The sequence below is a fragment of the Vicugna pacos genome, chromosome 26 (assembly GCF_048564905.1).
Source record: "Vicugna pacos chromosome 26, VicPac4, whole genome shotgun sequence".
Lineage (NCBI taxonomy): Eukaryota > Metazoa > Chordata > Mammalia > Artiodactyla > Camelidae > Vicugna > Vicugna pacos.
In genome coordinates this window covers 15,602,043-15,629,179 of record NC_133012.1, presented here as the reverse complement: position 1 = coordinate 15,629,179, position 27,137 = coordinate 15,602,043, and the positions used below count along the sequence as shown (strand labels likewise).

The following is a 27,137-nucleotide window of genomic DNA, read 5'->3' as shown; positions in this document are numbered from 1 at the left end:
AAAGCGTTGCAAGTGCCCAAGCAAGTATTGGGTCTAATTTATCATCTTCCTCCATCCTATACACTTCACATGATTCTGGTTTTGTTTTGTTTGTTTTAACGGAGGTACTGGGGATTGAACCCAGGACCTCGTGCACGCTAAGCATGAGCTGTACCCACCCCCGCTTCTGCTGTTATGGACAGTCACCTCAAACCATCTCCACACAGTGCACAGAGCTTTCTGGATCTGGCTCCCAGCTGCATCCTTAGCGCATCTCCCTCCGCCTCCTCAGACCGGTGCGCTACCTCGGGTCTCCTTTTAACGTCCTCACGACACAAAGCCTCTTACTGCTGCCAGGCTTCCTGCATAGCTGCTTCCTCTTCCTGGAGAGTCACTCTTTCTCCTCTTCGCCTGGGTGGCTCCCAACCCTCCCTGCCGCCCTCCCCCAAGCTAAATGAGGTCACTATTGCTTGTTCTCACAGCACTGCGTATTTTTATGGCACTTTTTCTTTATTGTAATTATACTCAACTACTTGGATGAACATGCCTTACTCCTTGTTATGGATCGAACTGTGCTCAACCCATTTGGCGGGGGGCGGCAGGGGGGCGGAGATATGCTGAAGTCCTAAACCCTGGTACCTTATTTGGTGACTTTATTTGTATACAGGGTCTTTCTTTGCTGGTGTTATCAGATTAAGAAGAGGTCATTAGGGTGAGTCTTAATTCAGTATGACTGGTGCCCTTATAAGAAGAGGAAAATGCTGTGTAAAGACACAGACGCACAGGAAGAATGCCATGTGATGACAGGAGCAGAAACTGGAGTGATGTAGCACAAGCCAAGAAACACCAAAGACTGGCAGCCACCACCAGAAGCCAGAGCAGGCAAGCAGGGGTTCCCCCCTGCAGGTTTCGGGGGACTGTGGCCGCCACCTCGGTCTGGGACTTCTAGTTTCAGAACTGCAGGGCAATACATTTTTGTGACTTTAGGTCACACAATTTGTGGTACTTTTTTATGGCAACCCTCAGAAACCAAAATATTCCTTGACACTAAAAGTTTCTGGAAAGCAAGGTCTGTATTTTATTCCTTTGCAGCATTCCCGGTGCCTTCACAGTGACTGAAACACAGGAGTGCAGGACACCTTTGTTCAGTCAATGAGTGATTCAGACTTGGTCTGTAGTCAGTGTAAACCCTCAGGTTTTTCTCTAAGATCCCTATATTGACTGGTCTTGTTGACTTCCTTTTGTTTCGCTGATTATTTTCAAACCTAGACTCTGAATTTTAAGTTCATATTATTTGGGATTACGTGTACCACAAATCCACCCATCAGTGTAGTAACCATTCTACCTATCTTCACGTCACTGCAAATTTAATTCAAGTAAGTGATAAAGACTGTTAAACGCAACAGGGTGAAGGACAGAGGACCCTGGCACGCCACCAAGAATGTCCCTCCAAGCTGGTATCGACCCATTCATCCGCTCTTTGGGTATATCACGCAAACAACTGGAGGTTCACATTTCTCTCCAGCTTATCCCAAAGTTGTCACAATGCATGTATGAAACGCTTTGCCAAAATGCTAATATATTATATTTAAACTCCCGAAATCCACCAGTCTCATACCCAAGTAAAAAGAGGGCATGGCGTTTGCTAGGCATAACTGTCTGTGGTGAACTCAGGATGCCTTTTCGGAACTGGTCACTTCTTTTCCAAGTACACACCACACATTCCCAGAATTTCGCTGGCGAGCTGTATCCGGCTCCCTGACCTGTGGTTTCCAGGCTCTCCACTGGCCTCTGTTTTCAGGAGCAAGGTCACTGCCTCCTTCCTTTCTGCTCCTCCCGGTCTTGTACTTTAGGGCACCTCCAATATGACAGGTGGTCACTCCACACTCGCGGCTACAAATTATTTTAATATCGGGAGCTGATTCACCCAGGCCTGAAACTGCAAAGAGGTTTGAAGCAAGTAGGTTCTCTCTCACCAGTCGGGTTCCCCGTCAGTCATGTGTTCTGACCTTCTAGTCAGAGAGTCCCCCTTCTCCTTTAGACAAAAGTAGCTCTGCCTCCGCTCAGTCACCCATTGCTACGACACTAAGGTCCCCCTTTTCCCCTTCTTCCCAATTAAATATTTCATAAGGGTTCAACTCAAACATTCCTTTGCTATTTTTCACAGATTGGTGCTGTATTCCTCCATCTTGTAAGTCAGAGCCCCTCAAAGGCATTCCCGTGACAGCCACGATGTGCCTCTCTGGTGTGCGCCCTTCTCCTTCCTCGTTCTGAGCATCCATCATCTGACTAGGATTTTGATGGTACAGCCGTCCCTGGGTATCCGTGGGAGACTGGGTCCAGGACCTGCCGCGGATACTGAGATCCACAGATGCTCAAGTCTGTTCATGGGCGCCCTGTACCCAGTTCCTCATCCGCGGATAATGAAGGCCGACCGTATTTGTCGTTTCTTCTTTCCGAACGGTAGTAGCTTTGAGGGTCACATACAGTCCGTGAAGTTAGAGCCATATGTTCTCTGAGGACTTAGAAAGAAATCTGCTTTTTAAAAACTTGGGACTGTGGATTGAGTCTGCTAGCTGGTCAGCAGGAAATGTTCTAAGGTATAAGCAAGTGATTCTCCTGTCACCCAAAGACAAACATCTTATGAATATTACCAAAAAGTAGAGTTTGTGGGAACGCTTTGAACCTCCTGATCGCTCACTGCTCAGCCTCCCTATTTCATTGAACCTCCTGATCGCTCACTGCTCAGCCTCCCTATTTCATTTATCTTATGTCAACAAAGACCGAGTTTGTTTAAGAATCTTTCACGGGAAGGTTTCAACAAATCCCACTTGCAGGAACGTCCTTGTTTGCAGGCAGCAAAACAGTGTTTCATCATCCATGGCCCCAGCGGTCGTCGCGTTGCTTAACGGACTTGGAGTGCGAGCTCACTCGTACCCAAGCACTCACGAAGCGCAGGATGATTCAAAGGCAAACAGCTCATCATCAAATTAAAACCCTGGCAAATAAATCCTTCTGGATTATCACTTGTGCCTCCCCAGGACCTGCCACTCCTGCAGTTCTCCAGGCCCATAATTGTGCAGTGTCCTTCTTCTAGGACAGCTTTCTGTGAGTGAAAAGATAATTTACTGACAAATCAGAACAAAAATGCAACAAACACTAATAATTACAACTATGATTCTGGGCCACTTTGTTTCATATTCTAGAGCTTGTTTGTTTATTTGTTTTTTTTTTTTTGAGACTTCTAAACACTTCTTTTTTCTCCAAATAGAGAAATACTCATAACCAAAACCTTGTTTCTAATGGAGCAGGCCAGGAGCCTTGCACATTTAAGACCCCCTGTGAAAGATGCTCTTCAATGTGAAAAGTCAAGGGAAACTTCCTCAGTGGGCTGAGAGGGTACGAACACAAACGCAGCAAAAATACAGAGAAGACGTGTGGAAAGATGTTTCCATGTTAGATTACAATTTTATCCCGAAGCAGGGATAGAGTCTAGTTGTGAGTCACCTTTGACTCTCGCCCCAATCAATAATTTTTGGTAATTTCTCCACTTCCAAAAGTTAAAGTGCTGTCACCAGTCACAGCCAAGGAAGCACAGGGAAACAAATGGTGTTTGCTAAGAACTTGTTCCCGAGGGCACGTTGTGGCTCTATAGTTTTCCTTGCTCCAAGCAAACCAGAAAAAAACAAAAAACAAAAAACAAAAAACAGTCAGCATGAGATGTGAAAGTCACAACTACGGACATAAATACATAAACACGTCAGCCAGTTATTTCACTCATTCCTGAGGTGGGACGGGGCAGACAAAATGCTTTTCATTGGCCCCTTTTCAATGGCAACGGCCACAAAACAACGATGATTTCCATCCTTCCAGGCATAAAACAGGAGTTTAAGATTGCTTTTCCCCGTGCAAAATTAAACACGTTTAAAAACTCTAATGAGAATCAGGTGTAAAGATAATGTCACCATCCACACTCATTTGACCAGAAATCTAAGTGATAAAAGCAGATTTCTGAAAGAAACCCAGTGCGGGATGAACCTGGGGTGTCAGAGGCAGGCAGATGGGTATCTGCCTCTCAGCCCTCATCTTTCTCTCTGGTACAATGAAGATACTCTTGTAAGGTGGTTTTGGGGTCCAACGAGAGAATGCAGGTGAAGTGCCCGTGGCAGAGCAGGCCCTTCGTGGACGGCAGGGCTGCTGTTAATTTGTCATCACAACATAAATGAAGGACCCAAAGATGTGTGTTTGACACTCATGTCTTAGAACACCAAAAGCAATCCACTTATAAAAGCCACTGACTTCTATTTGAAAATATTTGTAGACACATAGCAATCAAGATTAAGAATGAAACAGACTGCCAGCCCAGTGCTCTAGATTTAAAGGAGGAAACGGAGGTCCAGGGACTTCTGGGCACCCAGACAGCTGGCAAGACTGGCTCAGAATCCAGGCCTCCCCATTCCGCCCAGCGCTCTGTCAATGGCACCGTGCGGCTCATCACGCTGAAATTCTGTCTCCAGCTATTCTCGATCACCCTCACTGCCCAGCAGTGACTGCTCTGAGAGGAAACATGGCTACAGCCAAGCATCCATCCACTCAGGAAATATCTGAGTGGGAATCCTCTCTCAATTGATTTTCTTTTTTTTTTGTCCTCAGAGGATAGGCTCAAGGACTTACTCCTTTTCCTTTTTCATTCTTTCTCCCCGCCCAACCCAATATCCCAAACTGAAGGAATAGTATCTTGCAGCTCCACTGGCCTGGGCTCCACTGGGTCCAGGGCACAGGCCGTCTAGCTCTTCCCTTCCATCCTCACTATATGGCAGTTCCCTTAAGGTCTACAGCCAACCATCAAACTCCAGCCTCCACACCTGCGTTCTAGTCAGGGAGCAGCAGGAAGTAAGAAGCGCCCCAGTCAGCTCGGGCAGCTGTAACAAAAATACCATAGACGGGGTGGCTTACGCAACAAACATCTCTTTGTCACAGTCTGCCGGCTGGGACGTCCCAGATTAAGGCGCCGGCAGCTTCGATGCCTGGTGAGGGCCTGCCTCCTGGTTCATAAATGGCCTTTTGGTTGTCCTCACGTGGCAGAAGGGACAAGGGAGCTCTCTGAGGTCTCTTTATCGGGGCACTAATCCCATTCATGAGGACACCATCCCCATGACCTCATCACCTCTGAAAGGCTCCCCTTCTTAATACCATCACCTTGGGGTTAGGTTCTCAACGTATGAATCTGGGGGGGGGGGCACATTCTGTCGTAACAGAAAGGGTGAAGAGAGGACAACTGAAAAGGATCCTGCCTAGATGTCACAGAGGACACTTCTAGAATTAGTCCCATGGCCACAGTATGCTTCAGGGGAAGCCGAAACCTGGGCTTCATCTCAAGTGCTCACGTGACACCCAGGTGACAACGGAAGCAGATGCTGAGGACAAACAGCCCTCTCTACTACACCATCTGAGAACGTGTGATAAACTGTAAGAATCCGGCCCAGTCTCTCGCCTCCGCCCCCTACCAGGGTGGTGACACAAGTGCACGGGCGGTCGGGTCCCAGGACACACGCCCAGCCCTGCTGCTCTGTGGCCAGTGTGGTGTTTAAGCTCTTGGACCCCAAGTATGGCCTGGACCATATTCCTCCCCTTGCCTAAGAGGCTGTGTGGTTGCAACCACTAGGGTCTTTAGGGGATAGTCTCGGTGACATCCTGGAGCTTCCACTAAAAGAAATCCCAAATACAATCCCTGAGCATGGCCACGGGGTCATCTCTCCTTAAAGACGCTGCCAGAGAAGGTCTTTTTAAACCGGGAAATGAAAGCGTTAAGAAACGCGCCCTCGCGTTTGGGTTGCGTTCCTTCCTTTCATAACTGGCTACCGGCTAGCAGAGCATCATTCCAGGCGCAGACATGAGGAAAGAGCCAGGCTTTCCTCAAGGCTCCTCCTCAGCTTTTCCTAGTTAGCCGGATGGCGGATCCCTGCGCCCTGTGCGGACGAGAGATGTGCTGCCAAAAAGCTGAAAAAAGGCTACAGCTCAGCTCCACTTCTTCCAGGCAAGGGCCCCTCTCTGGGGCTACTGGCTCCTCCTCCAGGCTCAGTGTGGCCAGGGCTGTCCTCACAGTGAGGCCTGGCCCGGGATTCCAGAAGCACCGGGGGCCCGGCAAGTCAGTGTGGATCAGACAGCAGAACTCCCCCAGTGCCATTTCTTAACCAAGCAGTTTACACAAACAGGATGGAAACAGTGTGCCGACAATCAAACATCAAGAAGCCATCAGAATCCGGTCAAATTAATCCGACGTAAATTCCTCCAGTCTCCCCGTCCCTGTCCATGAACCACAAAGAACAAACGCAGGCCAAGCTCTTTTGTGTGGGAAAAGCACAAAATATGCCAAATCTTGCCTAAAATCTATGAGGATTTCTCTGCTTTTTTTCTTCTGAAATGTAAACATGTCTTTGACTCTCCTTCACCAAAATATACAATTTCATATTCTGAGTATTTTTTTTCCTGGGAGGCAAGTACCGTAAAAAGGCGCAAGGAGTTCAAAAAAGATGAACAGGGGAAAAATGTAGTTACCTCGCGTACATTAGCCTAATCAGTGATGTCAACAAACCAGTAGGAGTAAATATCATTACGGGACTGTGTGTCTTCTTTCAAAATCAAATTGTATCTAAAAAATGCTAAGTCTGAAATAGGTTCACAGGAGGTCATTTCAGGAACATGCATTTTGGCTTGAGGTAAAAAATTTAAGTAACTTTAAAGCAGGCCACAGAATTGGCCTGCTTTTAAGATACTTTAAAAGTTTATGAATATATGTATATTCATGTATGACTGAAAAATTGTGCTGTATGCCAGAAATTGACACAACATTGTAAACTGACTATAACTCAATAAAAAAAATTTTAATTAAAAAAAAAGTTTTACATAGCAATTCTGTGGTCACAGATCAATAGTGGAGCATAGAATAAACTAACATGCTGCTCTTTTAAAAATGTATCCAATATGTCCTCTTTTTTGAAGGCCTGGAATTTGCAAATATGAAAACACTAACACCACTGCTCATGGGGACTTCGAATATGTCCAATGACCTCAATTTAAAATTCCGGTGGAACGCCCTTCTCACTCCTGTAACCTCAGTTCATCCCACGGTCCTCATGTCACAGAAGCTCAGCTGTTCTTCGCTGCAACTCAGACATCTCCCCGCTAACCAAATTACAAACTCCTTACCTTATCATTCAGAGTCCAAGCTCTCACCCAAACTATGTTTCCTCCTTTTTCTTCCTTAGGATGAAATCAGTTAATGCACGTAAAGTGCTTAAAACAGTGTCTGGCACAGAGTAGGTACGCAATATTACTATTCCTCCTCTTCTCCTCCCCATCCTCCCCCCTCCCCAACAATTCCCTCACATTCCACCTTACTTTGGTCAAAGAGAAGTGTCTGCTTTCTTCCCAATGGGTCTCATACTTTTCAGAATCCTTTGCTCATGCTGTTTCCGCACCAAGAATGTCTTTTAAACCTCAGTCTCTAACCCTTTACTCCTTTCTCAAGATCTTTTTCACATCCTACCTTCTCCATGAAACTTCCTCGTGACCCCCTCAAACAGAAGTGAACAGTCTTTTGAGAGCCCTGAATACTCTTTGACACCTTTCTGGATGGCGTCCATCACCTCTGCCCTGGGCTGGGCATCATGTGTATCTGGCTTATCACCTCGTCCCCAACACGTATGTTATTGATAAGCCTGCGAGACAGAAACTTTGTTCTTTGTGTCTTCATATGACCCCTTTGGAAATTACCACACACTCCTTGAACTGAAAAAGATGCTCAAATAGTTTAAATTTTTTTGAGGTGAAAGTAATTTCTGTGTGAAAAAGTACTGACACTTTAAGTTAAAGAATTAAAGTCTATATCAGTGTGTGTGTGTGTGTGTGTATACATACACAATATTTACTAGAGCCAACAGTACATTCTCATGACTCCCTAAGTGTGATATGACTCTGCTTTGATGGGACATATGCCACAATAAGAAACTTTCTATCACTGATGACTCTTTCCTAAAACGTATTTGCTATTTTTTTTACACAAAATGCATTGAAGATTTAAAATGCATTTATCACTAACCCAATTTCTAAAATCAGTACCAAATAGCATTCGAAATGAAATATAATATAGCATTAATATATGTGTTTCACTATGATAATCACTAACAATTCCTCCTTAGAGGAAAACTCTCCTTTCCCCCAATTCATTGTTGAAGAATAAGATGTTTCAATCTATCAAATGCTCCACCGGGAGGCAGTGATGCTGGATTCATTACCAAGGTTCTTAAAAGAGGAAGAGCGGGGCTCTTTTTGGATCAGTCTAGAAGGCCTTATGGAGAAGAGAATATTTTAAGCAATCAGAAAGAGTCTGCTTGGCAAACTGAGTGTGAACATTGGTTTCAGAAACCTGGCCACTCTTATTCAGAAGACCTGGAGAGACTCACATCTTCTTTCTCTAAGTGACCTTGAAATGAATGGAGATGCAGGGGGGAAAGTAAGAGAAACAGTCTGAAGGGTCTGAAGCAAAAAGATCAGGGAGCTGCAAGGCAATCAGAAACAAGCACTGACGTCAGAGGCGAAAGAAGAGCCCGCTGACTCCTCAGACGAGGCTGGCCTGGGGGGGCAGAGCTGGAAGAAACAGGATACAGAGACAAGAGACTTGCAGTTACCCAGGGGAGAGAAAATGCAGCAGGAATACAAAAGAAGAGCAAGACTTTCCGTGATATCGCTTAAAGAAAATTCAATAGTCAATTTAAAATTTAAGAAAAGTTCTGGGAATTCCTGGCATGAGATACATTCATAAAATATACACAAATATACTATCACCACTATGACTTTTACTTCCGCCACTACTACTGAGAGTTGACGTTTGTCAAGAGCATACTAGGTTTCGGGAGGTGAGCTAAGTGCACTGCCTATACTAGCCCAGCTAAGCTACCCAACAGCCCAACGAGGCAGGTCCTATTCCTATCTCTAGTTTACAGATGAGAAAATCAAAGCTTAGGAGGGCAAGGATCAGCTAGTGTGTATCAAAGTCAGGACACAAAGTCAAGTCTGTCTGACTTTCCACAGTAAGACACAGAAGCAATGGAATCATCTCACAATGTTTCTATCTTGTAACAGCCACTGCAGTTTTATTATCGGTTTGTGCCACCGCAGAGACAAGCATGAAGTCTGTCTGTCTTCCCGAGCTCAAGGTTTCCCGAGATGAACCCTGGCTGGAGGACACAGAGCACTCTGGTGAGCAAAGTGTTAACTACCACATCCTGAAAGCGAAGCACAGGCAGTCGTCTGCCAATAAATAGTCCGCTTATGAAGTCCACATTCTAAACTGAGATGAAATACTATCCAGCGTGCGCCTTAAGGAAAGAAGCCCGTCGCCACAGCTTGGTTCAAAGCCAACGTTAGCGAGCGATTACATCATCCGGCTCAATATAGCAAACTGAAGAGAAACAGAATCGATGGACTTGCAGGATACTGTTGTTCCTGTAGTGCTGGATATTGTGGCGGGGGCGGGGGGTGGGGCGAAGAAAGACTGAAAAAGGAAAAGGAAAAAGTACTTGAGACCATCCTCTGAGGAGAAAGAAAAACAACTGAAATAGGATTCCCACTCAGATATTTCCTGAGTGGATGGATGCTTGGCTGTAGCTGCCCTCTTTTTCTTAAATGCTGACCAAGTACGTCCAGCAATGAGTGACCAGGATAGGGAGAGGGGTCTGGAAACCATGTCATGACTTGAAGACAGTTAAAGACATTGCAGGTGTTCAGCTACGATAAGCAGGGATGTAACTGGGGCCCAGAGAGGGAACCCTGTTCGGAGCCCAGCCAGGAAGCTCGGAGAGTGAATAGCCATGGATCTGGGCAAGTCAAGGGGTTCTCGGTCTTTCCATCTTTGACACAGACTTACAGAAGTGATGTAAGGGTTTAAGTTAACAAGAAAAATGTTGGGCAAATAGCAAAGGGCTTTAGAAACAGAAGCTGGTCATATTTCTACATTTTTTGCTTCTTTTTACTCTCGGGGGAAAAAAGACTTAGAGAAGAGATGACAGCTGTCTTCAAATATGTGAATCGCAAGGGGTAAGAAGACAATGACTCTATCCCTATTTATACTAGAAGACAAAACTACAAATAAAGGATATAATATAGAAAGAGTAAGATACTAAAATAAGCTCCAAGATTATATTGTACAACACAGGGAATATGGTCAGTATTTCATAACTATACAAGGAGAATAACCTTTAAAAATTGTGAATCACTACATTGTACACCTGTAACTTGTATATTATACAGCAGCTATACCTCAATAAAAAAGAGTAAGATATCAACCCAGTAAAATGCAGAAAACGCCCTAATAAAGAGGGTTCCTACCCCTTAGAAGCTGCCTGCTAACAAAGGTGTCAGATTTCTGTCATTGTACACAGAGGACAGGTGATTCAGAATGATTCAGAAATTTGGGGAACCAGGTTTAGTTAAAAGGGATTAGCCAAAGTATCTGCCAGCTCAGATTCTATGATTTAACGATACAATTTCTTTTTTTGCGGCTGACAAACTCAATTTTTCATGATTCTCTGCATAAATAAAAACCGGTAGTCAGAAAATAGGCAGGTCATTTACACCAAAGTCCATACTGCTGAAACCTCCCACCCCACTCAACATCCTCATCTTTCAAAAAAGTGATAATCATGTAAGTTTACAGTGACTAGAAAATTAAAAAACCCACAAAGTATGTCATCGTAACACTGATGACTTTGGAAAAAAGGTCCAGGGGTTTTATACCATTACATATCTATACACTGTTCAGATCAATTAAATACTGATTTGGTAAATTTTCCTTAAGTTTAAAGGTTCACCTGATGCAAGAAGTCTATTTTAGTGTTAACAACTGTAATTTCTCTTTCTCTCCCCCTTTCCCTATACCCCTGGTATGGAATATTTAATTCTAAATAGCAGGTATTAACAACCTCTCCCGGTGTGCCCCCCCTCATCATACAGAAAACAATCTCCCACAGGACCAGAAAAGCAAAGCTCTCTCATTCACCCCCATAGCCAGACTGTGACAGCATTGAATACTGCGAATACTCAGATACACAAACAGGAGATTTTTAGCTTTCTCATTTCTGCAAAGTTGGTCAGTCTCCACTGCCTTTATCCTCATGACTGGCCTGCTTCCAAAACTTAGGGAAGTTGTGATTCATAATTTGAAAAAGTAGAATCTGTTCAGAGACGAGGCTGCAGTCGATCCTTGTTACAAGACAACAGTTTTGGCTGAAGGAAAGGACGGTGAAGCTAGCCTAAGAGGTGAATGTGGGATCAGGAAACAGGGAAATGACAGTCCGCCAAGAGTCAGTCCTGCTTCTGCTCAGAGCCTCTTTAAGAGAATCGGGGAATCCAGAAAACTGAAGTCATTCTGCAGTGAGAGAGCTGCAGGGAGTCACCTCCCATCACTAGCTGCTGTATGTCCATTTCCCAACCTCTTCCTCACCGCATGTATTTTTAAGAAGGGATAGATTTGGAATTACTTTATATGCCAGGATGTTCTGACATAGTTAAAGAGATCTAGAATACCAATGCGGGTTTTCTGGACTGCAGTTTCATTCCACAGATGGGACTTTCTCACACTGTCAGGAACTCTGCCGAGCTCTTTATAAACGTTTTTATTTTATCAGTCCCTCATTCCAATTTCCAACGTATGCTCTGGGGCACACAGTATTTTTAAAATGGATTACTCTCTGGTTCCCCAAAGTTCCCCACCATTCCTTACTACCTTGCACTAACCTGTTTCATTCATTTGTATCACATGCTTGGACCCAGAGAACTGGGGTAAAATCAGTGGGAGAGCCTGTGAAGTCAAGGAAGCCTCACGCACATGCACAAGTACTTCTGCTCCCATGCAGTCCCATAAGGGCAAAGCATGTAGTCCTGCAGGGAAGACTCAAGACTATTAGGTGTCTTTGTTACCTACACGCTGTTTGTGGGGTGAGATGAGCCCAGGATTTTCCTCTCTGACCTACACTATTATGTAGATGTGCATAAAAGGCAATGTATCCTGAGACAAAGGGAAACTTCTAAAAATTTAGAAAAATAACCAGGCAAGGTTTTAAATTTCTTTTTGTGTGAATGAAATTAAAACACCTCATTTTGGTTTTTTGCTTGTTTGTTTATTTGCTTTATTTAGTTTAAAGCAAATTTTAAACTATAAAAACACTTTAACACCTATTAGGAAGGCTATTTAAAAAAAACAGAAAATAGTAAGTGTTGGCAAGGATGTGGAGAGAATGGAACCCTTGTGCAATGTTGGAAGGAATATAAAATGGTGCAGCTGCTATGGAAAACAGTACGGGAATTCCTTAAAAAATTGAACATAAAATGACCATATGATCCAGCAATTCCATTTCTGGGTATATACCCAAAAGAATTAAAAGCAGGACTCAGATATTTGCACGCCCACGTTCACTGCAGCAGTACCCAAGAGGTCGAAGCAACTCAAGTATCCTTTAACAAATGAATGGATAAACAAAATGTGGTGTATACATACAGTGGAATATTGGTTGGCCTTAAAAATGAAATTCTGACACACGTTACAACACAAAGGAAGATATTATGTTAAGTGAAATAACTTAGTCATGAAAAGACAAATACTGTACGATTCCATTTACATGAGGTATCTAAGAGTAGTCACATTCATCAAGTTATGGTTGCCTTGGATGGGGAAAGAAGGAAACGGGGAATCAATGTTTAATGAGTACAGAGTTTTAGTTTTACAGGATGAAAAAGTGTGAGAGATTGGTGGTACAACAATGTGAATGATCACCACTGAAATGCAGAGTTAAAAGCGGTTAAGATGGTAAATTTTGTTCTCTGTAAGTTACCACAATTTAAAATTTTTTAATTAAAAAAAAACAACAACAACAACACTGTAACAGTGTTGAGTAAGGCAATATATATTTAACTCCAGAACCACTTGGGGTTCTGCAGTTGACTCTCGAACAACACAGCTTTGAACTGCATGCATCCACTTACACGTGGATTATTTCAGTCAATACCACAGTACTACACGATCCACGGTTGGTTGCTGGGTCTCGGACGGAGAGTCCTGACTATGGGACTTGAGCATCCGTAGATTTTGGTATCCAGGTGCATCCTGTAACCAATCCCCTGCAGATACCGAAGATGACTGCACTTTTCAATGACACATACTGGAATTCTATGTCTGTAGGACTTTGAAAAGAGTCGTGTCACTTGTTATTCTGCTCTAGGCACAGAGACGCCAATAAGCCTGACCTAGAATACAAGTCACAAGAGCTCAAAGAACATGTCCTTTTAGAACTCTGTGTCTGTAAGGACACAGAAAAGGTCTGCACCTGGCGAGTGAGCATTCTATAACTGGAGTGGCCACATATTTTCAAAGAAATAAAGGTAAAAATTATAAAGTTTATTTTTCGGTCAATGAGCCGAAGATTTCGTTTCCTTAAGGGCAAACAATGCCGTGAAATAATTGGTGCCGTATGTCACAGTTTGTCAAGAGGTGGACTGACACGAACTTTGGTGGCCCCAATATGGGTTCCAACTCTCTAAATTCTAACTTTCAGAGCCTAAGTTGTAAATGGAAAATTTTTTCAACAAAGAGGGTTCTTGTTTAGTCTTTGTAATGCCCCTAGTTTAGCGCCTTTTAACAGTTAAGCCCACGTAGGACAGTGCAGCGAGCCAGAATCTGGAAGCACAGAAGTTTCTCTGCACTACGTGGGAATGATAACAGACATCCAGCAGGATGTTTGACCACCAGAGCAGCAGCCAATGATATACACCTGTGGAGAACGTGACACAGAAAGTGATGTAAGATCCAGGATCCAACCTGATGCAGAGAATGTGGAGACAGAGTAAAGTACAAGAAAAGGACTAAAAGGCTGATGAGTTTTGACGCTCAATGAAACATGGAATTCAGAGGAATATCTTCACTTTTTTTCGGACTTGCTGTGACCACTGCTGTATCGTTTTTGATTAGTTTACTTTATGAATACAGCTATATACACGTATGATTTTATTTTAAAAACATACTGTATTTAGGTATCTATTAATAGTTTATATAAAGATATTAAATTTTGTTTGAAAAAACAGTAAGTCCATATAAAATGGTTATTATCCTTGAAAATGCTGATCTAAAATATCTCCTGCCTGTAGATTTTTTTTAAGTGTAATAATTTTAATATACACATGACGATTAATGCTTCAGAGATAGTGTTACTTGACTACAAAGTCACCAAATTCTACCCTGTGAATAATTTTTACACTAACAAATGTAGTAACTGGTAACAACAGGGTTTCAAAAAGGAGTAGCTCTGTTACTCTAATTCAGATTATGAACTGAGCCCTTTCCAGCCCCATTTAAAAGTTACTCAGAAAAGTGATGACTAGAAAGTGATGACTAACAGAGAGGCTGACGTCTTGAGAAAACACAACAGTGGCCGTCTTTCAGAGTAACTACAAAGTGCTCTTCCATGCAAAATTAATCTGATACCACAAATGAAGACACAGCTTTTTCTAAAAAGTTACAGAATTACTCCCTGTATCCACTGTTGGGTTTGCTTTCATAGTTCTGAGAAAGTTGCCAATTATCCTAAAGCGAGCACTGAGTCAAGACTGAGGGAAAGGGAGGGCAGGAAGACGATTCGGGACAGGAGGAAGGCAGGGTTCTGCTCCTGTGCCACAAAGCAGAGGCCGATGAGTGGTCCCCACCCCCCACAACACACACACACACACACGCACACCACTGTGCTCCTGAAGCCTTTGCCAGGTGCACGCAGCAGTGCTCTTCAAGGCTGATCGTGTCCAAAGAAGAAAACAACATACATGCCAAGGACAGCAGCCACTTAAGGGAGACACCAGAGTGTGGTCCGCCTTGACTGATGGGTCTCTGGCGAAAACTAGGCTCAGGTTTAACTAGGTTTAACTGCCCATTCACACGTCCCAGTAAAAGAAGAAGAATAATAAGGAGGGAGGAGGAGGAAGGAGAGGGAGGAGGTGGAGGGAGGAAGCTGAAGGCAGAGGAGGGCGAGGAGGGAGGAGAAAACCTAGAGCCCACCAGAAATGCTCTGGACTATAAACTGCATTATCCTCAATAGTCCCCAGCCGCCACCGCTGTAGGACCTCCCAGCTACACATCAGGGCCTCTAGCATCTGTGAGTGGCTTCATACTGGGTGTGGTCAGAAGACATGTCAAGAAGCTCTTGGTGGGAAAACCTAGGGGAAAATAAGTGAGAATGGGCTACTTGTTGTTTTTCTTCTAGAGCAGGAAAGGAACTTAAGGGGTCTTCTGATGCTCTAAGCCCCTCTTCTCCTAAGCACTAAAATAAGAGTTGGAAAAAAAATCAACATTTAGTATTGGGTATCAAGAAGTTAAGGAGAAAATGCTGATTGTTTTCTACAGCTATAGTCCCAATATTTTTTAAAATACGAAAATACTTATATAGAATAGATAAATAAGTTTATACTGTATAGCACAGGGAAATATATTCAAGATCTTGTAGCTCACGGTGAAAAAGAATATGAAAATGAATATATGTATATTCATGGATGACTGAAAAATTGTGCTATACACCAGAAACTGACACAACATTGTAAACCGAATATAACTCAATTTAAAAAAAGAAAATACTGTCATTTATGATACTAGTTAGGAAATTTTGATTTCTCTGCAGCTGTCAGCACACATACAAACTCCAGCTCACTCTTGCATGTGACCCACACCCACGAGGAATGGTTAGGCATGATTCTGCTTGAAATGAAATGTATAGGCTTCTTCTGAGCCTAGGATCTCATGATTTATTAAAACTAGCAACCTATATATTATACCTTTAAAGATGTGGAAAATTAAGGAAATAACTGCAGTAGAAGTTCTGTTCAAGAGAATACTAGAGAAGAATTACCTTCTTTGCCTTAAACATTATTCTACATAAATCATTTTGGCGGGGGGTGGGGAAGCAAAAAATAAAGATTTTTGCATTTTTTCCCCTTTTATGTCACTCAGTAGAAATTATACTTAGTTCAATAAAATGAGTATTTTTCTTCCAATTCTTGAAAACAGTCTGAATTCTGATTCACGCATGCAAGGTTAGAAGTGAAATTACATAGCTCAGCTTTACTGATTCCCCTGGTCTACTATGTGGTGAATTAAAATTCTATGTGACAAAGACCCGTCCCTAAAACAGAAGAGGCTGGAACCTTCAATTACCATCGGTACCAACTGCTATACTGCCACCTGTATTCATTACTAGTCAATTTCTGCCACATCAGTAACACCATCCTGCCCACCTTATGCCACCATCACCTCCCTCTTTGGCCACCACACACCAGCATTAATCAACCACTCTGAACTGGCCGGTGATGGGGAATCAATCAAACACTAGATTGCAACTGTACTTAGTTCTTTCAAAGTTGGGATCAGCCAGATGATGTGGGTTCTTGAGGCTTTAAGGTTTAAAATCTTTATAAAAATTAATTTACTACTATTTCCAGTAGTTCAAGGAGATAAATAGTGTCTTCACTTTGAAAGTCACTGAAACAATTTATCAGTTTCAGAAGCAGTCAGAGCACGCAACATACCCAGAGTTACCAATGCAGTTAGAAGAGAAAAATAACTTAAATAACTCACAAGAACAACTTTAAAAATGATAATGCTGGGTTGTTTGTCCTTCACATTTTTTTGTGTGCTCTGTAGCAAAAAAGGTCAGAATAATGTAAATATGCTATTCATTATCCAGAAAGTTCATAAGATCCATTTCAGTGAGATAAAGTGCACTATCAACAGAAATTTTATGCAAACTCTGTTCTTTTTTTGTTTGGTTCACTGAACTAAGTGCAAACCATCTGTTACCTATGATAATCAGAAAAAAGTAAAAATTCAGCTTTTTTCCTAAAGATAGCACAACAGCACTCCAAACACCTTGTTTAACAGCACCACTTACCAACTATAAATTCTAATGACTTTAGATGGCTTAGAACCCACATGTAAAGTCTTTTTTATTTATAGGTTAAGATTACATTTTTTTCATTTTTGGGCGAAAAGTATGCTATTTAATAAAACTGTGCACATCATAAGCATTTCACTATTACTAAAATGTCTTTCTTATTCAAATACGTTGCTTTCCAAGAAACTTAAAAATTTAAAAACTTTCAAGTTAAAATTGTATTTTGAGCCCCACGTACAAAATGCCTACCATGTAAGTAGTGCTTTAAAGCGATTATGACCTGCTTTCACAAAAGCAGAATGGCCTGATATAATTCAGTGCTTTGGCTAAGTCGAAATGCTTAAAATCCAGTCTTAACTCTGCCCCTAGATGTCTGCCCTCAGATGAGCTATGACTCTTAAGATCTCAATTTCTTATCCTATAAAAAGAGGAGGCAAAAGCTTCCAAAGCTTCAGAAACGGCCCACGAGACAGATTTCCATGTTCTGTTAAGTTTACAGCATGGAAAACAAAACCAGCTATCACAAGTGTCTCACCATTTTTAACCAAATTTCCAAGGTGCTGTGCCTTATCCATGTATTATCATCTAGCGAAAAAGTGATTTTTGTTTTAAAGGTGAAATTCTAAGTTTCAGGACAGTTTAAAACAGGCCCCAGCCCAGGATATGTTTTCAAAGCTCTAGTACTACAAATTTTTCTCAACGCCCACTGTTTCTCCACGGCATGTAAATGTGCTTTGTGCTGTTTGCTGGATGAACACTGCATACACAAGTCCTGCTCCACCTACACAACCACGAGGTCACAAATGTAATGCATTTAAAAGAGGGCTTTCTGCAGCAGAACATTACAGATCTTAGCCACTTATAAAGCAAGTTTTGCAAAAGATAGGAATTTCAGTAGAGAAGCCAACTTAACAGTCCTTCACTTTGCCTTGCTGCTACTCATCAGGCACGTGGTCACACAGACATGACACATAAGAGGGGAAAGCTTTCAGTTACTCTACACTAACGAAAGCTGACAAGGCTCTGCAGTGATGCTTCTGTCTTTACTATGATCTCTGTAGTTCTATTAAAATGTAAGCTTATGAAATTCCAGAGATTTCTACAAGAGGATCCACGTCAGAATGACACTGAGCCATAAGGCTGGATTTCAAATGTCACTCTAAAGATGCTCCAATTTTAGGGAAGAAAAGAGAGCATTGATTATTCTTATTTTTTTTCCTTCCCATTTGTGTGTATATCTATAATTACTCAGTTAAGATGATCTCAGCTAAACTTAGAATCAGATTTCCTGGTCCGTAGGTAGACACTGAAATCTGTGAACAGCAGAATTTGGAGGAAAGAATTCTGGGAATTTTGGAGGAATTCGACACTGGTGACAACTAAAGTCCATCGTGTTCCTTTGAGGCCAGTGAACTGCTTCCACCGTGCACAAATGGGAACAGTCATCATTGCCTTATTGTCCAAGCTCCTTAACTTGGAGCCCTCCAGGACCACACCTACCCCTGAGCCTGTTCTCAGCTCCTCCTTGGAGGCCAAAGCAATCTTTTATCAACAAGAGGAAAGGAGGTAAGACCAAGAAGGCCCCACCCTGCCCCAAAGGACTGCCTCCTAAGACAGTTGCTGGCTTCTGAATTGCAGGGTTTTTATCCTGGGTTCCAGAAACCCTGGGCGTCCATTGGTTAGAATTCAGGGATCCTTGAACGCCCAGAAACTTACAAGAAATTATTGGGGTGGGGACACGTCACATGCGTATGTGTGGTTCTTCTTTCTTCCACTGAGTAGAAATGTTATCAGAATAAAAAGACTATTAAAGGAGGAGGAGTACCTTCTCTGTGTATCAAAGAACTACAAGTACCATTAGTCCAAATACAGTTGATCAGAACTGTATGAACTTGTCGTGAAGCTTTTCATTAGAAAAGACAGTAAGTCGAGGTAATCTTTTCTCTTTCAGCCTGAATCTGCTGGATTCTCCCAGTTGAGTCACTCGTCCAGTCTTTCAGGAGTTGCACAGGTAAATTTCCAGACTGCTCAGTCAGCATTGCCCTCATGTTGTTCACATTCATATGTTCTATGAAGAAGAACATGACCTTGACTTTCTCCTCCAAATATATTTATGTAAATAATACAGATTTTAGGAAGCCAAAGAGAGGAAAGCAGTAACTCTGAGCACCACGAAGCTCGAGACTACAGTCGGAGCCCCACCAGCGTCTCACTCACCACTGCGGGCGCAGCCTCCCCGGGCGTGGAGCTGGTGCTCAGTATTTACTCCAGGCGCCGAGGCTCATGGAAAAGCTCAGCGGGGCCATGTAATTTCAAAGGGATGAAAACACTGAACTCTCCGTAGGTTTTAACTTGGATGAAAGTTGTTACCCCTTCTGTCAACCCCTTCCTAAAAGCCCAGATCAATGCAAAACCGTCAAACCTAAAAACTGAAACAGCAATCTCACTCTGCCTAAGTAATCACAGTCAATTTGACTTTGTTTTCCTGCTCAGGCTGCCAGGGAACAAAGGTAAGTTCTGACTGTGGCCCAAGCACTTTACAGTGTTCCAGAGCCCTCAGGACAGGGTGTCAATGCTCACCCCAGTCTCCCGAAAATGTCTCCCAAACAATTGCCCAAATTACAACAGAATTAAAGAAATCACTTAAAACTTGGTGTTGAATTCAAACACAAATATAAAATAGTATTATGTTTAATATGATCATTAAAGCAGATAGAAAGTCTATACAGAGCAGCCTGAATTTGGGGGTGGGGGTGCGCACAGGCTTTTCCCAGAGGAATTCATACTCAAGTTGATACAAACTATCAGGAAGTTTTCATTTGGATTTTTATCAGGACAAGCACCTAAGCAAACTGCAAACATCCTGTGGACTATGAGCCCCCTGCAAAAATAGAAGTACCCTTTGCTTCAAGAGACCCAGAACATTATGGAATTTTAGAAGGAAAAAAAAAAATCACTGTCTGAAGAAAGCTGTCTTCCTGAAGGAAAGGAAAACTTCATTCAATACAGATATTCTCTCCTCAAAGGAAAAAACATTAAAGAGAATTTTTAAAAAATTTATTTACTGATTTACTTAGGGGAAATTCATTTTAAATTTCATTTATTCATATATTATTTTAAAATAATACTATGACATCCACCTACCACTCGGCCCAAGAATCTTAAATGGGTAATATTTACTGGCCATATGTGAGCCAATAATGGCATAACAAAGTGTCCTGCAAATAAAGAATTACGGTTAATGGAATTCTGAGCATCTGAGGTCCACTACATAAAAACCTTGCAAAGTGATTCTCCCTCATAGAAATGGATTCACCCCAGGGTGCCTTTAAATATAGATTTGCCTAGTAGACTGAGGATGGAAATCAACTGCCTGTTCCCCTACATCCACCGGCTCTCAGGAACAATTCTCAGATGTTTTTTCAAAAGGTACATTTAATAGACCCTAAACCTGGAAGATGAAGCAGTGGTGCCCAGCTCTGTGTCTTCACAGAAACCTTACTTGCACAACAGGAGAGCTGAGTGTGACAAGAATTGAACATGACAGTAAATATATTTTCAGTTATACAGTTTCTTTTAAAACATTTTTTTTCCACTAGGTCAACGGTAGGACACTGAACTGAATGTGTTTCCTTCCAAAAGAACTCTTCCCTCTTTAACATGGAATAGAAATTATCTCTTCAGCTACCAGTTTGTTTTTTTTTTAATCAGTCTTTTGTCCATTCTAAGGTGAAGGCCAAGACTGGAATCAACACTAAACTAGTGTTGCAGCTAGATGGGGTCCGCTTTTCTATCTTCAGAGGGACTCTTGTAGAAGTGAAAGTGGAATGGATGGCTGAAGACCTCTTGTGATCTTTCCATTCCTGACAAGGTCCCTGATGGGTTTTAAACTCATTAAGTGTGTGTAAATGTATCAAGCTTAACCAATGTAACAACTGTCAGAGTGAGAGCTTATGATAATCTCATGTTCTTAACTTGACTGCATTTTTGGAAAGACTTTATTCTTCAAATTTTCCACCTAAAATATAATCTCCTAATTTGTTTTTACTTTCCTCTAAGACCCTTCAGAATCGTTTGAATTTGCAGTTAAACATCATAATTTTCTTGAGTCCCAGGATAATACATGACAGGCAATTCTGCCAAATGATTAATAGGTATTATCACCCTCCCAAATGCAAGTTCTGGTGCATAAATGCTCGGCCAGCATTTAAGTCCAAGTGACCCAAGTTTCAGCAAAGAGCAACTGGAGGAGGAAGGGTGATCATGGTTTTAATAGCAGTAACAGTAACTGTGATGGTGATTGACAGGGCATTTAGTCTAGGTCAGGAACACAACACACATTTAAACAAAGAGAAGTTTAGTACAGACTGTCCTCTCTCCTCCCGCTACTATCCCTCAGCTCAGGGTATGGCTCCGAGGGTAGCTTTATCCTTCTCTCCCCACGGCGTGTGCACTCGTCAACCCTTTGGTTGATGGTCAGTGCCGAGGGGACAGGGACCAAGTCACTGATTTATTCTTTGGTTCTCCACAGACTCTAGATCTGGGCCATCTATATTTACAACACACACATTCATCCAAAATGGATTAACTAGCCTTCAATCATGGAAAACTCCAAATAGATGATCTTCTAGGATATTCTTCAGATCAAAGTCACATTACCTATTCCAAGGGAATCCCAATGCATCAAAACAGTACTCAGTAATTTGGTTGCACATACAATTGCTAAAAACTATAAACTCTGAATACTAGTTTCACAAAAATCAAATTCAATTGTTTCCACCAAATGGATACCTTCTTTTAGAAACCAGACCGGATGAACAGGGGTTGTGGGGAAGACAACCCACAGAATTCATATGCTTTGAAAAAATACACTTTGCATGTGATACAGAGATGACTTCCACTCCTACCACTCAAATATACTTCCAGTTCTAGAGATATTGGTGTGATTTTTTAAAAGTAGAAATTGAATTGCATTCTGAAAATCTGCCCTGAGTTCATATTCAGGGAGTAAACAAATAAGGCTGAACATGCAAAGATAACCCATGTTTTTCCTTACGGTTCAATATAAAATAACTTAATTTCACTAGCGACTAGCATCATTATCATCATTTACAAGATGACAGCTAGATATCCAGAGCCAAATCAAGACAAGACCCTAACCAACTAACTTTTTTCTTCTAATTAGGATCAAGGCACCAACTCACATAACATCTTTCTGCCCACACAGGAGTAGAATGAATAAAAAGTGAGCTTGAAGGTTTATGTTATTACTTGTCTTTTGGAAGAGACAAGCATCAGTTTCTAAGTGGAAAGATTCAGTTATCTTAAAATCTGACCAAAAGAAAAAAAAACAGGGCAACAGGAGAAATATAAAATGAGAACATCTTCATTACAGCATCATTCAACATCCCTGGTGACATCAAGCTCTGTGATCACTAGGTCTCCACTGGAAGGAAACGGGCTTTGACGGCACAAACAGCATTGAATCGGGTATAACTGTATGAAGACCTAGGGAGCCTTAATGAAGCCTGGGTGGCCTAAGGAAAGAAAGGAATTTTCTCCACAACTGTGGGAAAACTAGCAAGAATCAACAAGAAACATAAAAGTTCTTTGTTGTGTATTATTCACAAAATATTCCAAAAATGAATACAACAGTCATGGCTTTTTTTTTTAAACTCCTGGAAGAAAGGTTATGAAATATTCTTATATCATCCACCTCATTGCTGAATCCCAGGCGATGCTCAAGTTCTGAAGAGAGGTGCTAGTATGCAGTACTAGAATAGGTGTGGGCATATGGGTTTAATCTTTTTATTTTTTGTAGCAGGATAAGGAGAAGACATAAAATTAAAAACGTGCATGACACGTGCAACACTGAGTCATCACATAGGACACCCCAGCTTGATGATTCAATCTTCAATGAAAGAAATGTTGAAACTTTCAACAAAGTATTCACATTCATACAACAACCAGAAAAACTGAGAACCAGAGACTTTTCAGAAGAGAAACATCCAAAGTCTACACACAAACAAAGGAGATATGACCCACATATTCAAATCCAGACTTTTAAACAAAAACCACATTAACTCAAATCTTTAGCCAATCAATATTAATTGTACTTACCAATGAGAAGGTTAACTTGATGGCAGCAGAGACCATTCTCACAACAACTTCAAGTTGCAAAGAGCCCATAAGCACATGAAAAATAATAGTGTGCTGCTTGCTTCCACAGATTAACATATAACAATTAGTTTTCCTAAACTGGACAAGAAAAATAGGTAAAGCATGCTCTGATGATCTTAGCTGTGACAGCCTGGTGGGAATAAACCCCCGGCTGTTGGTTTGGTTGTGTCCATAGCATCTACATTTCCAGAGTCACAGACATCACTTTTTCAAAAACAGCCAGCAGGGCCATTAAAAGAAAATAAAAGAAGAGTCAGGACAAATTAGCAACTACCAGTAAAATAAAAACACCAAGCCCATGTGCTTTGGATGATGAAATAGTAAGTAGAACCATCTTCATGTTTTAGACAATGTGTTCCTTGCTTGCTTTTTGGGGTAGACAGTATTAAAGTCATCTGTTTATAGGTGCTGTTGCTTTACATAAAATAACAAAACAAAAAACTACTCCTAAAATCCATCAATGGAGGGTTTCCCAAATATAAAAATGACTGCAGAACCTCTCCAAAGTTGGAGCTACACATTACTTTTGGATGTCCAGTGCCTGGTACAGAGTAGGTACTCAGTAATTTTCAACGCAGGAATAGACTTTTGAAGACAGACGTGATACTCTTTCTCAAATCACTAAAATCAATGGCATTCACTCAACAATAAAGAGCATGTGTTATGTGCCAGACACTGTGTTAGGCGGTAGAATGAAAAGCTATTAAACAGAAGACAATGAAAAGAACAATGTCATAATTTTTCTTCTCATCAAGGCTAAATCTACATGGCTTTGAATATTCAGATTTAAGGTGTAGAAATGAGTTAACCACATAGATTTTCAAAACCATTTAAACACGTGGTATCAGTTAACTGAGTTTTTCAGTATTCAGTTGGATGACAAAACATTCAAATAGGCACACTGTACTAAGCATGTGAATATTCAGAAAATACATTCAAAGGAAAACATTGCTTTTGTTGTAAATGTCTGACATGCAGTAAGCAGTCCTCAAGAAGCCAGTCCATGAAATCAGTGTGTTCATATCTGGAGAAACAATGAAACAAATAGCAACATAGGGTTGTTTTCAAGGTTCTGTTCTGAAAGTTGGTCTCTGCAGGGCATCAGAAAGAAACCAGCAGATGGCTCTGAACACTAAAAAAAAATACATAAACAGGTAGATAGATATGGATACATGAAACAGCAAGCAAGTGCAACAAAACAGAGGAAAGACGGAAACTAGGCTAAATCATGAAGTCACCAAGGGAAAATTACGGAGGAAAGTCCATTTGAAAAAAGTAGGGCTGAAAAAGCAGAAGTGGCCACAGACCAGGGCTCCAGGAGAAACAATGATAAATTAGCGAGGAAGCCTGAGAATGAGGTGGGCCATCTAGAATGGAGACCAGGCACCCCTACTTGGAGAAGGTGAGCAGGCCTGCAGGAGAAACCAAGAAACAGGAACTTAAAAATCCCTCAGACACGTATGTCCAGATGACAAAAACGTATGAGGATACAAGATGAAAAACTCCAGTGTTCTCAGACTTTCTTAACTCCAACAGCTACCACTTCTCTCCTTCCAGCCTCTAAATCCAGGGATAAGGATTAGAGGCTTTGGAATCAAAAGGGCTTTACTGGCGTGCTAAACGAGGCCAAGGATTCTGCAAATTGAATCCTTGCAGATACCACGCAGTTTTACTCTGGGCCCCAAGGCCACGGCACATCCGAAAAGATTAAAATGCCTTAAGGTAAATGACATCCCCCTAATCAAAGCACAGGGTGGAAACCAAGAGAGGGGTAAAGGAGGAAGCTTGACAAATTCTAACAAATAATGTGGCTTCCCGGAGTCACCCAGGGTAACTTTTCAGTAAAGGGAGAAACAAAAAATGCGTATGTTCTTCTGCACTGAGAAACCACTTCATGTTAAACTTTTGTGCGATTTAAAGAAAAAAGCTTCACTATTACAAAAAGGGAAAAGCAACCCTAAGTATATAATTAGCATAGTCTTGCCCTGCACATCCTCTTAAAAAAGGCTACAAGCACAAATGTTTGCAATTTCCTGAGCAGCTAATTAATTATTAATGCTGAGGGAGAAAAGAAGCGACAGAAGTTTTAAAGACTGGCTGGGACAAGAATGAAAAAGTATCAACTCAGAGGCCACATACATGCTAACTTTGAATCTCAGGTCCCCGGCCAGGATTCTGAAAACTCGACTTGAGTAAAATCTGACCATATCCCCTCATGAAAAGGATGTTTCTGTACAAACGACTAGATAAATCTTATTACCAAACCTAAACGAGTCACCTAAATGCTTTTTAAAAACAGTTCTGCATGCATATTTGAAAGTTTGAGTATTTGAAATATTTGAACGTTTTACTCCTAAAATCTAGGTACTGCTCCCACTTGGAATGGTATCTATTCCGTGAGAGGATTTCTGTTACATCCCTTCCAGCTACAGTCTCTGAATGTATTACTCCATGCCTCGGATACGCATATACGAAAGTTGGAAAGTTCTCCGGAGGAACGGGTGTTCCGGGGTTGATGGGCTTAGTGATTCCCTTAAAGTCAAGAATGGCATTTGGAGTTCAAGGCTGAAGACTGCACGAAATAGGCTTTAAAAAGCACAGCCACCTCAAAGGGGTTTAAAACTGCACCCATTTACTTTAGAATACCCTCAAACACCACGACGGGCCATTTTACCTGTCCCACCAGTCCTGGGCAGGTCACGCTGTGACAAGACTTCCAGAGCTCCGAGCGGTGTTCTATATTTAACCAAGAAGCTCAAGTGAGCGGCAGGCGACTTCAGGGGCCCGCCAGTGTGCAGAGGGGGGAGCCTGCCAGCCCGTCTGCAGAGGGGTGCCCCGGGCCCCTGAGGACAAGCGTGGCCAAAGCGACCCAGCTCCCGCGACCCCGCGCGGCGGCCGGACGGGCCGAGGCGCAGCCCGGGGCGCTCCCCGTCTCCGAGGGGCCGGAGCGCGGCCTCGGACAGCTGCGCGCAGCTGGACGCGGCCCTGGGCGCCCCCGCCCCAGCGCTCCCGCTCCGGCCCCGCCGCGCCGCCGGACACTTGGCAACTTACTGGGGCAGCGCGAGGGCCGCGCCGAGGGGGCGGAGGTGGGCGAGCGGCTGGAGCGCGTCGGGGCCCGCGGCTCCGGGAGGCTGAGGGAGCGGCCGCCGCCTCGCTGCTGCGCGCGGAGAGGAGCGCCCGGGTCGCCGCGCTGCAGAAGGCAGGCTGGGCACGTGGGCGCCGCTAGTGTAGCCGCGCCGGGGGCGGGGCCGGCCCGGGCCGGGTGGCGCCGCCCCCTTCACCCCCTCCCTCCCCTCCCCTCCCCTCCCCCGCGCTCGCCGACCCCCACCCGAGCCCGCCTCCCGCGCGGACCGCCCGGGCCGCGCCGGCCAATCCTCGGGGTGGGCGGCGTCCGGCCGCAGCGCCGCGGGGTCCGTGTACTGTCCAGAGCGCGGGCACACGTGGGCGTGCGCTCGCCCGGGCTCGGCTGGGGGCTCGGCCGGTGGGCGCGGGCGGGCAGCGCCGGGGGCCAGGGGAGCCGGGCTCTGCCGCAGGGCGAACCGCGGGGCCGGTGATTCTTGCTCTCCTCGGAGGACCCGGCGTCAGGGGCATCTCCCAGACGGCTTCTAAGCGGAATTCCTCCAAGTGGGATTTTTGTCCTCGGTTTACTTACTCTTTATTATGAGAAGAATTTGTACATAAGAAAATAATGACAGTAAAATACAACAGTGGTCGTGACAGACAGAACCCAGACGGGCGTGCTTTGTCAAATAAGTGCCACCTCACCGGTAAAAACCGTACACCGTTTATTACGGTGTTTGGTTGCTGTTTCGAAAATCCCAGTGATGCGAATAGGTGGTTCTGATGATGGGGGAGTGGGCTGCAAGAAAATGCCATTCGCTGTTTCCGAGAGAGTAAGAGCAGAAGTTACACAACCAAGGTTTCCCATACTGCGCTGCTGTTGACTTTGGGAGTCTCTGATAAGACTAAAGACACAATGTGAAACTGTTAATT

General features: G+C 43.0%; 1 protein-coding gene across 1 annotated transcript in view; it reads right to left on the bottom strand.

Moving 5' to 3' along the window:
* SLC7A2 (solute carrier family 7 member 2) overlaps window positions 1-26,337 on the bottom strand; it is a 60,951-nt gene extending 34,614 nt beyond the window's left edge. Inside the window, exon 1 of the mRNA XM_072950391.1 lies at window positions 26,196-26,337. The gene's annotated coding sequence lies outside the window, so the exon portion shown is untranslated. The remainder of the gene's footprint in view (window positions 1-26,195) is intronic.
* Between the last annotated feature and the right edge of the window lie 800 nt (window positions 26,338-27,137).